Raw genomic sequence first — 12058 nt, 5'->3', positions numbered from 1 at the left:
GAACGCACTAACCGCACCCTGAAGACCTTCCTGTGGTCTTTTGTGAACCTGCGACAGGACAACTGGGCAGAGTTCTTGCACAACTCTCACCCCTACGCCGCCTCGGGATCCTCACCCTTCCTCATGGTATATGGGAAGCAACCACTCCCTCCGCTTCCAGTGCCCCTGTCCGTTCCCTCTCCTGCCGCCCAGTTGACGGCACAGAACTCCAGTCCTTGTGGTCCCAAACTGAGGGTCTGATTCACAAAGCCGCCAAGAAAGCCAAGTTTACTACCAACAGACAAAGACGTCCAGCTCCCCCGCTCAAATCCGGAGACAATGTATTTATTTATTATTTTTTATATACCAACATTTGATCTGAGATATCACATCGGTTTACATTCGGGTACTGTAGGTATTTCCCTATCCCCAGAGGGCTTACAATCTAAAGTTTTTGTAACTGAGGCATGGCTGAGTACTCGCAATATTCGGTTCCAGGTACCTTCCATGAGGTTAGCACCCAGTTATATTGGGCCCTTCTCCATCCTGCGACAGATCATTCCAGTTACGTATCAACTCCATCTTCCAGCATCGTTGAAAATCCACTTCTTCACGTCTCCCTGCTCAAGCCAGTGGTTCTGTCTTGGCCAGCCCGGAAATTGCCCAAACTGGAGAGAATTTCCTCAGAAGGAGACGAGACTTATAAAGTGAAGGAAATTCTAGATGTCCGTCGCCACCTCAAGAGATGGGAATACTTAATTGCCTGGGAGGAAAACTCTTGGGAACCCAGTTCCAATATCCTGGATAAAGGACTCCATAAGGAATTCCACATTGCACACCCGAAGAAATCCAGACCCCGTGGAGGGGGGCTTAGAGGAGGGGGTACTGTTATGGTGGCTGGCCACGGCGCCCTGCAGCTGACCGCACTCACCCCCCGGGCGGGCCCTGGTCACCGTCGACGCTCCTTGAGCTCCAGGCCCTCTCTATTCGGCACAGCAAGAGCCGGACCCGCTACCATTGTGCAGCCAGCCATGTCTGTTCCTAGAGGCATGCGCGCGGCTCCTGAAAAAGCAAGGAAAATGTGTTCTATAAGTGGAGTGATGGTTGGTGGGAAAGCATATAAGCTAAGACTATTGGCTGATGACTTAATGTTCACCCTTTCAGATCAGGAATTGTCCTTAAAAACCCTTGTAGAAGAAATGAGAGTGTAAGGAATTGTTTTGGGGTTTAAGGTTAATGAAGATAAGTCCGAGGTTTTAAACTTAATGCTGCAAAAGGACATGGTGAGCTGTTTGCATAACCATCTACCTTTTAAGTGGGCTAAGGAGAGCGTGAAATATCTAGGAGTCTGTACAGGAGCAGACTTGGGAAAACTATTGGTTTAAAATATGGTTCGTTAGTATCAGGAATATCTATGGATTTAGAAAGATGGGATAATTTACAGGGTTACTCTCCTTTAAGAACAAGAGGAGTTTTACATTTCTATTCTTCTTAAGAAATTGCATACAGAAAAATTCTTTAAAAAACCAAACACATGCATATGACTAATGATTATAACTTAAGATGAGGTTTGGAAAGGACCACTTTTTCTATTAAGTAGACATTACCATCTTTTATATGATGGTCATATATATTTGTGTCATAATGATGGGGTCTACAGAGTACTGGTGAATTTTGTATTCCACTATGGTTTGACTGACTACTCAACCTTCGGTTTCATTTCCACTAGGTAAAATACATGCCATCAAAATGAATATCCTCCCCAGATGTTTCTACTTCTTCTTGATTCTCCTGAATCATAATCCTGCTGAGTTGTTGAGAGGCTGGTAGAGAAAGGCCTTTTGCTTTATTTGGAAGAAGAGATTAGGGTGTCAGGGAGTTCCAATACTTGGTTTCTACTATGCAGCTGAACAAATGAGGGTAATACTGGAATGGTACTACAAGGCTAAAGGTAAAATGTGGATAGATCTGGAACAAGATGTGGCAGGCGTTCCTTCTCTGGATATATTAATTTGGTTACATGAAGGGCATAAGATTAGGCTACAGAGGGCATCTCTGTTCACTCAACATTAGCAATATGGTCAAAATATAGAAAGCAACTGGTAGGGGGATAAACAGCTTTGGCATCATACCTCTTTCTTATTTAATAAAGATTTCCCTCCAGGGGATTCTGAAGCTGCAGCTTTATATGGGTCTGGGAATCAAAAGATTAGAACAGGTTTGGGATCGAAAAGCTGCTTGTTCATTTGATGTATTACGTCAGACATACCTTTTGGAGGAAAAAGATAGGTTTTCCCTACTTACAAGTAACATCCTATGTTCGCTCCAGGAGTGTGACTGAAACCCTCCAAAAAAATAAAACAATTTTCAAAGTCTACTATGTGAGAGCGAATGGTGTAAACAAAATTATTTCCAAAATGTATGTATTACTTATTGTAGAATTGCAACATAAACCAAAATATATTTTAGCCTGGGAACAGGATTTCCATTCCCCAATGGAAGATGTAGCTTGGGATTTGTGTTTTCAAATGACAGGGAAGTGTTGTTATGTCTCATCACATATTTTGGAAAATGTCTACAAATTACTTTATAGATAGTATTTGACTCTAATTAAGTTGTCAAAAATATTTCTGGATGTTTTAGATCTCGGCTGGTACAATTGTGGAGAGAAGGGACATTTCTACCACATATGGTGGGAGTGCACAAAGGTGTATGGATATTGACCTAATTGATGAGATCACTGGGTTTAGGGTGACAAAGATTCCAGACTTCTACTGATTACCATGGAAACCGATGAACTAGATGAGAAAATACGGCACCTAATCTTGCATTTCATTGTGGCAGCAAGATGTGAGCTGGCAGCATGGTGGTGCAAGGTCGAGGTACCACTAAAAGTAAATATATAAGTAAGATTAGCTAGGATGTATGATATGTATAAACGTACTGCAAATCTACACAAATACATTTCATGGAGGGAAGCCCAGGGGACATGTTCAGAGATAATAAATTCATAAGGTGTGAAAGGATATATACACACATTTTTTGCAATCTGATGAGTGTCTGATACAGAAGGGGAGGGTTTGAGAGATTAGGGTGGCGAGGAAAAGGGGTGATTAGGGTGGAGAGGAAAGGGGGGGTAAGGAGAGTATTCACGATGCTGTTTGCAGAGGCACTATATAAATTTAGCTAGTGTGTTCTACTAACGAGTTAATATCCTATAATTCGTATGCTCTTGAGAACTTATGTGAAGGTTGATAATAAGCCTTACATTACAGAAATTACAGGAAGGGTAGAGAAAGAAGGTGAGGGGATGAAAAATAGAAAACACAGGACATTGTTTGAAAATGTTATTTAAATGTACTCATTCATTTATATTATTGTATTGTTCTCTGATCATACTGTTATAGCATTCTGAAAGTACTAAGTCATGTGATACTAACAAAACAAAAAAAAAACACAAAAAACTTGTAAGCACTAGCACCCATCATGAAGGTTTCAACTCTAACTTCTGTCCATTTATACATCTCTCAGACATTCATTATTCCATTTAAATTACAACTAAGCACTGTTACTTGGAGTCAAATGCTAGAGCTATAATGGTGGGAGCTGCTAAGTAAATGGAGTATTCATAAAATGTAAACTAATTTACTAGTTTAATCAGGAGTGAAATATTAATTGGAATACAAATAGGAATCTTAGTGAATTTGTTTCAGCTGCCAAATAAATTAACTGAAGAATGTTTTCCCAGAGAACTGCTGTTTTAAGGATGGAGTACAAGAAGAATAAAGGTTTGATTTCATGTGCATTTGAATCTTATAGTAGAGGGAATTTCTGCCCTATTTTTAAATCCTGTTCCATGATCAGAGTGTACTTTGTATTTCCTTAGTCACACATGATCACAGTTCCTAAAATCTGAAAAACAGATGAAGGAAATAATGGACTTTGCTTTTAATCATTACAGGCTCACATTTCACACAGCAACATTTTGCTTTATAACCCTGATCAGTTAACTCAATTCTCCTGTGACCTTGGTATTTATAAAATTATAAGGCGAGGAGAAGGCTGAGTAAGGGTGAGTGAGGCAGGGATAGGTGAGGCAAGAAAAGGGGAGGGAGAAGAAAGGGGTCCAAAATGGCTGTGGAGGGGCAACAAGTGCAGGAACACTCACCCCCCCCCACAAACATTCACATATTCCTAGCACCCCCACCCCCACCACAGGTGAAAAGAGCAAGATGGAAATAGTGACCACAGACATACGGACAGACATGCCTTTAAACTTGCCTCCCACCACGCACATTTCCACTTCCCTCTGCATATACAACCCCCACTTCCCCTCTCCCCTTCTCCTCACCCTTGTGTGTGTACAAAAGGTGTGTATGGGTGGGGGACACACAATCCATCTCCAATACTTATACCCCCCCTGACACATCTACCCCCACTATACTCTCACACAGACATACACAGGGGTGAGGAAAAGGGAGAAATGGAGAGTATGAGGGGAGAGAGTCCATCCACTCATACACATACCACCCCCCCCCCCCACACACACACACACCCAACCTACACTGATACACTCCACACACGTGCACAGGTGGGATGGGGAGAAGGCTACAAATGGAGGGTTCAAGAAGGGTGAGGAACAAAGTACACACATACATCCCTCCCACACATATCAAACCCATATCACCACCTCCCCCTCCACCCACCCTCCCCCACACACACACATGGTTAAGGAGAGGGGAACAAATTGAAGAGTTCAAAATGGAAATAGTTCCAATGGACATACACCTAAAAAACACACCCCACCACCCACCTCGCCTCTCTCTACACACACACACCCCAACTTCCCTCCCCCCTCCCCACATATTCTCTCTCCCTCTCTTCACCCCTGTGTATGAGATGGAGAGAGTGTCCCGTCTATATGCATACACCACTATGTTTCATTTCATACACACACAGGTGAAGATAGGAGGGACAAAACTGAACACACCCCACCTACACAAGCATAGGCATGCACGGAGTGGGGGAGGGATAAGGCGGCTACACAATTGAGAGTGAAAGGAGAGATGGAGACAAAGTGTGCGCACACACACACAGAACTCTCTCCCCCAACACACATCCCACCTAGAGCACCACCTCTCCCTTCACAAATACACATAGGTGAGAAGAGGGGAACAAAGAGGAGAGTGCAAGGGGGGGGGGGGAAGTATCCCTGGCCATATACATCCATCCCAACACACACCATCTAATGCACCTACATGCACACATATGGGTAGGAGGAGGGCTACAAAGTACACAGTGCAAGAAAGAAAAAGAGCATGCACATATCCCATATTCACACCACCATCTTCACGACACCTCCCTCACCCACCCCAACGCACACACATTGGGGTGGGGGGGGGGGGGGGGGGAGTGCTCCCACCCATAATTCTCCGACAACACACCCACAAGGGAGTGGAGAAGAATTTGGCTACAAAATGAAGAGTGTGAATGGATCGTGAGAAGAGGAAAGGAGAAGGGAAGAAAATTGTGGAGTATGAAGGGGGAGGGGAGGAAGGGGAAGAGTGCATGCACAAACTCATATCCCATGCCCCCACTCTAATCTACTCCCACAAGCACAACCACCTCCACATCTACACCACCAATTCTCCATCACATATGCGCCCCCCCACACATACATACAGGGGTGCATAGAGGAGAGAGTGAACCAGGAGAGTTCACCAGCTCATACACCTAGTCTATGCCCCCAGCCCGCCTACACTACCCCATCCCAATAGGGATAAGGAGAGGGGGACAAAATGAAGGGGGAAAGAATGCCCCACCCATACACAGATACACCCCAACACACCTCGCCTAAACCATTAACTCCCTTCCACACACACAGGTGAGGAGATGGGGATAAATTGGTCTGTGAAAGCCAGAAAGAGTGCTCCTAGCCATTCACACTCACCCCCCCCCCCCCAAAAACACACCATCCCCACACACATTCCCCACTGGAGGGGTTGGTGAGTGAAGCAAACACAACCCTTAGGATTTTAAAAAAAAAAATGTATTGCAAGATATGCATTGTTTATAATAGTTATAATCATTGCATTTTTTAAATGTCTATTATTCCCTCCATATCCCTCATCAATTCTTTTCGCATCTCTACTTTTCTCAAGTCTCCAGTCTCCCTCCCTCCCTCCATTCAGACAGTACTGTATTCCTGTTCCCCCTGCCACTCCTCCTCTACCACACATTTCTTATTAAAGTACAGCACTGCCTCAGTATTCCCACAACCCACATTTTCACCACCACTATCTGGCTGCTCCAGTACTAATCGGCAGGGCAGGTGCAAGGGTATTAGTTGCCCTAGGTGAACCTTACAGCCTGGTGCCCTCTCCCTACCCAATTTCTTCACACAATTAAAAGTTATGCATTTAGACTAATAGATTTTACATGAAGAACATTTTGAGGTAAAAATATTACTTCCAATATGTATTTTATATTTATATGTACTACTGTGGTGCCAACTAGAAAAACCTGCAAAAAAAAAAAAAATGACACTTGGAACCTATATGAACAAAAGAACATACAATATCCCATACTGGGTCAGACCAAGGGTCCATCAAGCCCAGTACCCTGTCCCAATAGCAGCCAATTCAAGTCACAAGTACCCAAACATTAAATTTATCCCATGCTACTAATGGCAACAAGCACTGGCTATTCCTTATTGATTAATAGCATTTTATGGATTTCTTCCCCAGGAACATTTTTTAAACCCGGCTAGAGTAACTGCCTTAACCACATCCTCTGGCAATGAACTCCAGAACTTAATTGTGCACTGAATGAAAAAGAATTTTCTCTGATTCATTTAAATGTGTTACTTGCTAACTTCATGGAGTGCCCCTTAGTTCTTGTATTGTCCGAAAGAGCAAACAACCGTTTCATATTTACCTGTTCAGGTCCTTTCATGATTTTGTAGACCTCTATCATATCCCCCCTCAGCCGCCTTCTCCAAGCTGAACAGCCCTAACCTCTTTAGTCTTTATTCATAGGAAAGCCATTTCATGCCCTTTATCATTTTGGTCACCCTTCTCTGTACTTTCTCCAGCGCAACTATATCTTTTCTGAGATGTGACAACCAGAATTGCACAAAGTATTCAAGGTGCGGTCTAACCATAAAGCGATACAGAGACATTGTGACATCCTCTGTTTTCTTTACCATTCCCTTCCTAATAATTCCTAACATTGTTTGCTTTTTTGACTGCCACAGCACACTAAGCCGATGATGTCAATGTATGGTTAAATGTATTTTATTTTGCAACACATGAACATCTAAAGCCAGGGTACGTACACTCTGCTGCACCCCGGCTCTATAATCACCAAATTACAGTCAAAATCTCCCACCCCCAAGCCAACCATAACACAGTTCAGAGGGATGAGCAAAGTATGGAGAAGAACAATGTCCCGGGTGACCACTTCCAATATGCATCAATATGAAATAAAATCATTCAAGATTAAACTCCTCGCTCGAGGGGATAGGTATTGCAAATATAAATCCCAAACTTTCAAAAAAAACACGGTGTTTATTTTCTGGAGATCCAATTGCTCCATGTACTTCTCCAGCTGAAGAATGTTAAAGAGCATATTCTGCAGTTGACCAATAGTGGGGAGATCCCCTGAGGTCCATTTTTGTAGAATACATTTTTTTGCCAACAAAAACGGCTTCCGGCACCTCATTTTCGTATATCCCAATGAAAATGTATAAGAGCAGAATACATCAAATAGAAATACTTTGACATCTAGGGCAAACGACATGCCTGTTATCGCAAAAAAAAAAAAAAAAAAAAAAAAAAAATCTAAATAAAATAAATATAGCAATGACTGCACATCCCTCTAGTAGGCTTGAATACAATCACACTCCCAGAAACTGTGTCCTAATGACCCCACCACAAGATGACATTTCAAACAGAGATCAGAGGATACCAAGTGACACTTGAACACTTTAGATTGGGAATAAAATGCCTTTAAAAGGAACTTAAACTGAGTTTCCCTCAATGGGACATTAATTGTATTAAGACATACCTTTGCAAAACAGTGGGCAATATAATCCCCTAAAAGGCTCAAGTGAAGCTCCCCATTCCACCCAGACGCCACCTACTGACAACCCTGGCCATTATGAAGGTTCTGTAATATTTTGAACCAAAAGGAAATGGAGTGACTATCGGGATCATCGATATTAAACAATTCAAGTTGAATTTCCCTTTGGTCACCTTGTAAAGCCTTAAGATCTAGAGACTTAAGATAATGGGACAGTTGGAGGTAATAGAATTGTTGTCTTGGAGAAATGGCAAATTTAGAACAGAGGTCTATGTATGGCACAACAGAGCCATCTTCCATGAGAACCTGCTGTATAATATGAATCCCCTTATGAGCCTAATCTCTAAAAGGATGAGACTGAGATCCTGAACTAAAAACAGCATTCCCAGTAATAGGTAAAAAATGAGAAACCCTGTAATCAACTTTGGTAAGCCTACAATACCAGTGCCATGCTTTGTTAATAGGAACTATAAACACACTATGCTGAAGGTGGAGCAGTAACACCAAATGTAAGAGAAGCAAGAAATAATGTAGCTCCAAAGGATCCACCAAGCCCAGTTCCAGGCTCAGTGGAGTAAAAAAAAAAAAAAAAGTGGTTCCCATTAGCCAGTCCCCCACGACGCATATTACACACTGCACTATAGTACCTCATGTAGGCTAGACACAGTCCCCAATGATCGTGGCTCCTCATTAACCGAGTCAAGCTTATCCTTGACCGAGCCCTACACCATAAGAAGTTATGCATTTGTCTCTCGATTCCCAGTACCTCCCCTCTTGTCAACCAGCACTGCATCATTTGACGATTTCAATGTAATATCAACTATGACATCCACATCTTTTTCCTGGGTGGTAACTCCTAGTCTGGAACCTAACATCGTGTATGCAATGGGTTATTTTTCCCTATATAATCACCTTGCACTTGTCCACATTATATTTCATCTGCCATATGGACACAATTTTCCAGTCTCACAAGGGTCTCCTGCAATTTATCACAATTTGCTTGTGACTTAACTACCGTGAATAATTTTGTGTCATCTGCAAATTTGATCACCTCACTTGTCGAACCCCTTTCCAGATCATTTATAAATATATTAAAAAGCATCAGTCCGAGTACAGATCCCTGAGGCACTCCAATGTTTACCTTTTTCCACTGTGAAACAGACCATTTAATCCTATTTCCTGTCTTTTAATCAGTTTGCAATCCACAAAAGAACATCGCCTCCTATCCCATGACTTTTTAGTTCTCAGAAGCCTCTCATGTGGAACTTTATCAAATGCCTTCTGAAAATCCATATACATCACATCTACTGATTTGCCTTTATCCACATGTTTATTCACCCCTTCAAAATGTGTAGCAGATTTGGGAGGCAAGACTTCTCTTGTGTAAATCTGAGGAGCAGACCTTGCCTTTAAATACCAAAAACAGGAGGAAGCAGCCTCAGAAGGGAGCCACCACATTTCCGGTCGAGGTCAAATGCCAATTTGATGGCAAGGAGTTCTTTGTCACCGATAGCGTAATTCCGTTCAGCTGACGAAAATTTCCTAGAATAATAGGAACAAGGATGAGAAGTTCCAGTGGTGTCATTCTGACTTAGAACAGCCCCCACTCCTTCAGCGGATGCATCCACATCAACTACAAACGGCCGTCTGGGATCAGGATGCCAGAGGCACGGCTTCTTGAGAAATGAGCTCTTAAGCGCCCGGAACGCTACTTCCGCTTCTGGAGACCAAGCCCTAACATTAGCTTCTTTGCGGGTAAGAGCCGTAAGAGGTGCCGCTAACTTGGAGAAATTCCGGATGAAGCTACGATAGTAGTTAGCAAACCCCAAGAAACGCTGCAATGCACGTAGTCCGTTAGGTTGGGGCCATTCTTCAATACATTTCAATTTAGACGGATCCATCTGAAATCCTTGCTTAGAAATGATATACCCCAAGAATGGTAGCGATTCTTGCTCAAAGATGCATTTTTCGAGTTTTGCATAAAGTTGGTTTTCCCGTAAACGTTGTAACACCAGAATAACATGTTGTCTATGTGTCTGTAAATTGGGTGAAAAAATCAAAATGTCATCCAAAGGTGGCTTTTTAAATGTATTTTTCTTGACTGACTACCATTATAATTAATGAATATTATGTGGTCTGCAGTTTTTAAATATTTTATTGATGTTTGGAGAATTTTTAAATAACTTTTAAGTTTTTAATTGTTACATTTTGGGAACTTGCCAGGTTCTTATAGCCTGGATTGGCCACTGTTGGAGACAGGATGATGGGCTTGATGGATCCTTGGTCTGACCCAGTATGGCATATTCTTAGCTGTTATTCTTTTCATAGCTGTTTTGAAACTTATTCTGTTTATTAGTATAGTTTTACAATTATATCTCTGTGGGGATCTATAGCTGCTTAGCTAATTCTGTTTTCCTAATAGGAGGTACATTGGTGTTTAGGACCTGATTTAATATTTGTAGTGTTGCCTTTTCATAGGTAGGGTTGTTATTGTTTGAGTGCTGCAGATTAGTTTATGTGGATTACTGAAGATCCTCGGAGTATGTTAGGTCAGTTCTGTGTGTGTGTGACGGAGGTGAGGTATTTTACTAGCATATAAGCATTTGTATCAGTCATCACAAGAGGAAATGCACTGGTCGTAAACTGCTGTCTTTTCATATTACACTTCCTATGCTTTTTTTTTTTCAAAGCATAACTCTTATCTAAACAATACATTCTTTGTGCTGGAGCTTCCCGTTTGTTAGCCTAACATCCAGGATAGTTACCTCCCTTGGGAAGTGAAGTGTTCCTGCAGTATAATTAAAATTTAGTAGTGTGCTCTCAAGAGAGCACTTACATTATTTCCTAACAAAGCGTCCCGTGAAAGGGGAGCGACCAGCCCTTAATAATTTGACCGACCCCCAAAGAAGGGAGCGGAAACCGAGGCTGCCCAGCAGCGTTTCAGGCACTCTAGAAGATTCTGCGGGACAAGCCCAACCCTTGCGTGCCCACTGTTCGCGTTCCAGAACGTTCCTGGTTGGAAAGTCTTGTGCTCAACGCAGGGAAAAGGGGGTAGGCAGTAATCCTGCCTCCGTTACAGTGGGTGTGATGAGTTTCAAAAGCATGGGACGGTTATATCTGTTTCAGTGCTACTGCAAAGTATTCTCGTGATGAGGCCATCATCGTTATAATCTTTCCGCAGTGTTCATGGCTCCGGCTGCCCAATCATTAACTCTTTTTACTTAATTCCAGAGGGGCAGCCGTGTTAGTAGTGTATAATACCAAAACATAAATAAAAAGATGTCTGGCGCGTTATATATTGTTTACTATCTCAATTTGGATTGTAAATTTACTCTTTTCAAATCGGAGTTCGAGGCAAGTTACAAATTAGGTACTATAGTTATAAATCCCTTAAATATACAAAAGCACCATCAACCTCTGTATTGCTACTTAACACGACAGAAAAGTCTGTGTGGAAATACTCTACGTGGGCGGTTTTTTTTTTTTTGCACAATTCAAACAGAAGCTTACCCAAAAGCAGAAATAAAAGATCTAGCTTCCTTTTTGTTTCCGAGAAAAACCACATGTGCCACGGTGACCTACCCTTTAATCAGGAACACGGGATGTCTGCTTTACATAAAGTTAAAATGAATGCTGAGCAGAGACTCAAGTACTTATGACCTGTACAGTCTAAGAAATCTTTATAACTACCAAACCATTCTCAATCTGTTTTTATTTAATATTCTTTTTGCTAGAGATATATTGGCCTGCAAGTATCTATAGTAGAAAATACAAATACATCAAAATCAGCGAAAGCACAATACACATTCCTTCTAAAGGAATAGTTTATCATACTTTATAAAAAAAATGTTAACGTTGCTACAAGAATTTACCTTACAACGCACATATTTAATCTTTTGCTGCAGGGTAAAAAGGGAAGTAAGACCAGCAACATCCGCTTAGGGAAAGTGGGGCTTTTGTGGTGCGCACGCAGCCTGGGGCGGGGTTTCACTGTTGG

At 42.0% G+C, this 12058-nt stretch overlaps 1 long non-coding RNA gene across 1 annotated transcript; it reads right to left on the bottom strand.

The window, feature by feature from the left end:
- Positions 1 to 289: 289 nt before the first annotated feature.
- LOC115099099 lies at positions 290 to 12028 on the bottom strand. The gene is made up of 2 exons (XR_003858684.1): positions 11934 to 12028; positions 290 to 1041 (listed from the first exon to the last, which is right to left on the bottom strand). It is a non-coding gene; the product is annotated as an uncharacterized LOC115099099 (long non-coding RNA).
- Positions 12029 to 12058: the final 30 nt, after the last annotated feature.

This window comes from Rhinatrema bivittatum, chromosome 9 (genome assembly GCF_901001135.1).
Source record: "Rhinatrema bivittatum chromosome 9, aRhiBiv1.1, whole genome shotgun sequence".
Lineage (NCBI taxonomy): Eukaryota > Metazoa > Chordata > Amphibia > Gymnophiona > Rhinatrematidae > Rhinatrema > Rhinatrema bivittatum.
Note: the sequence above shows the minus strand (reverse complement) of the source record. Positions and strands in the feature narration are given on the sequence as shown.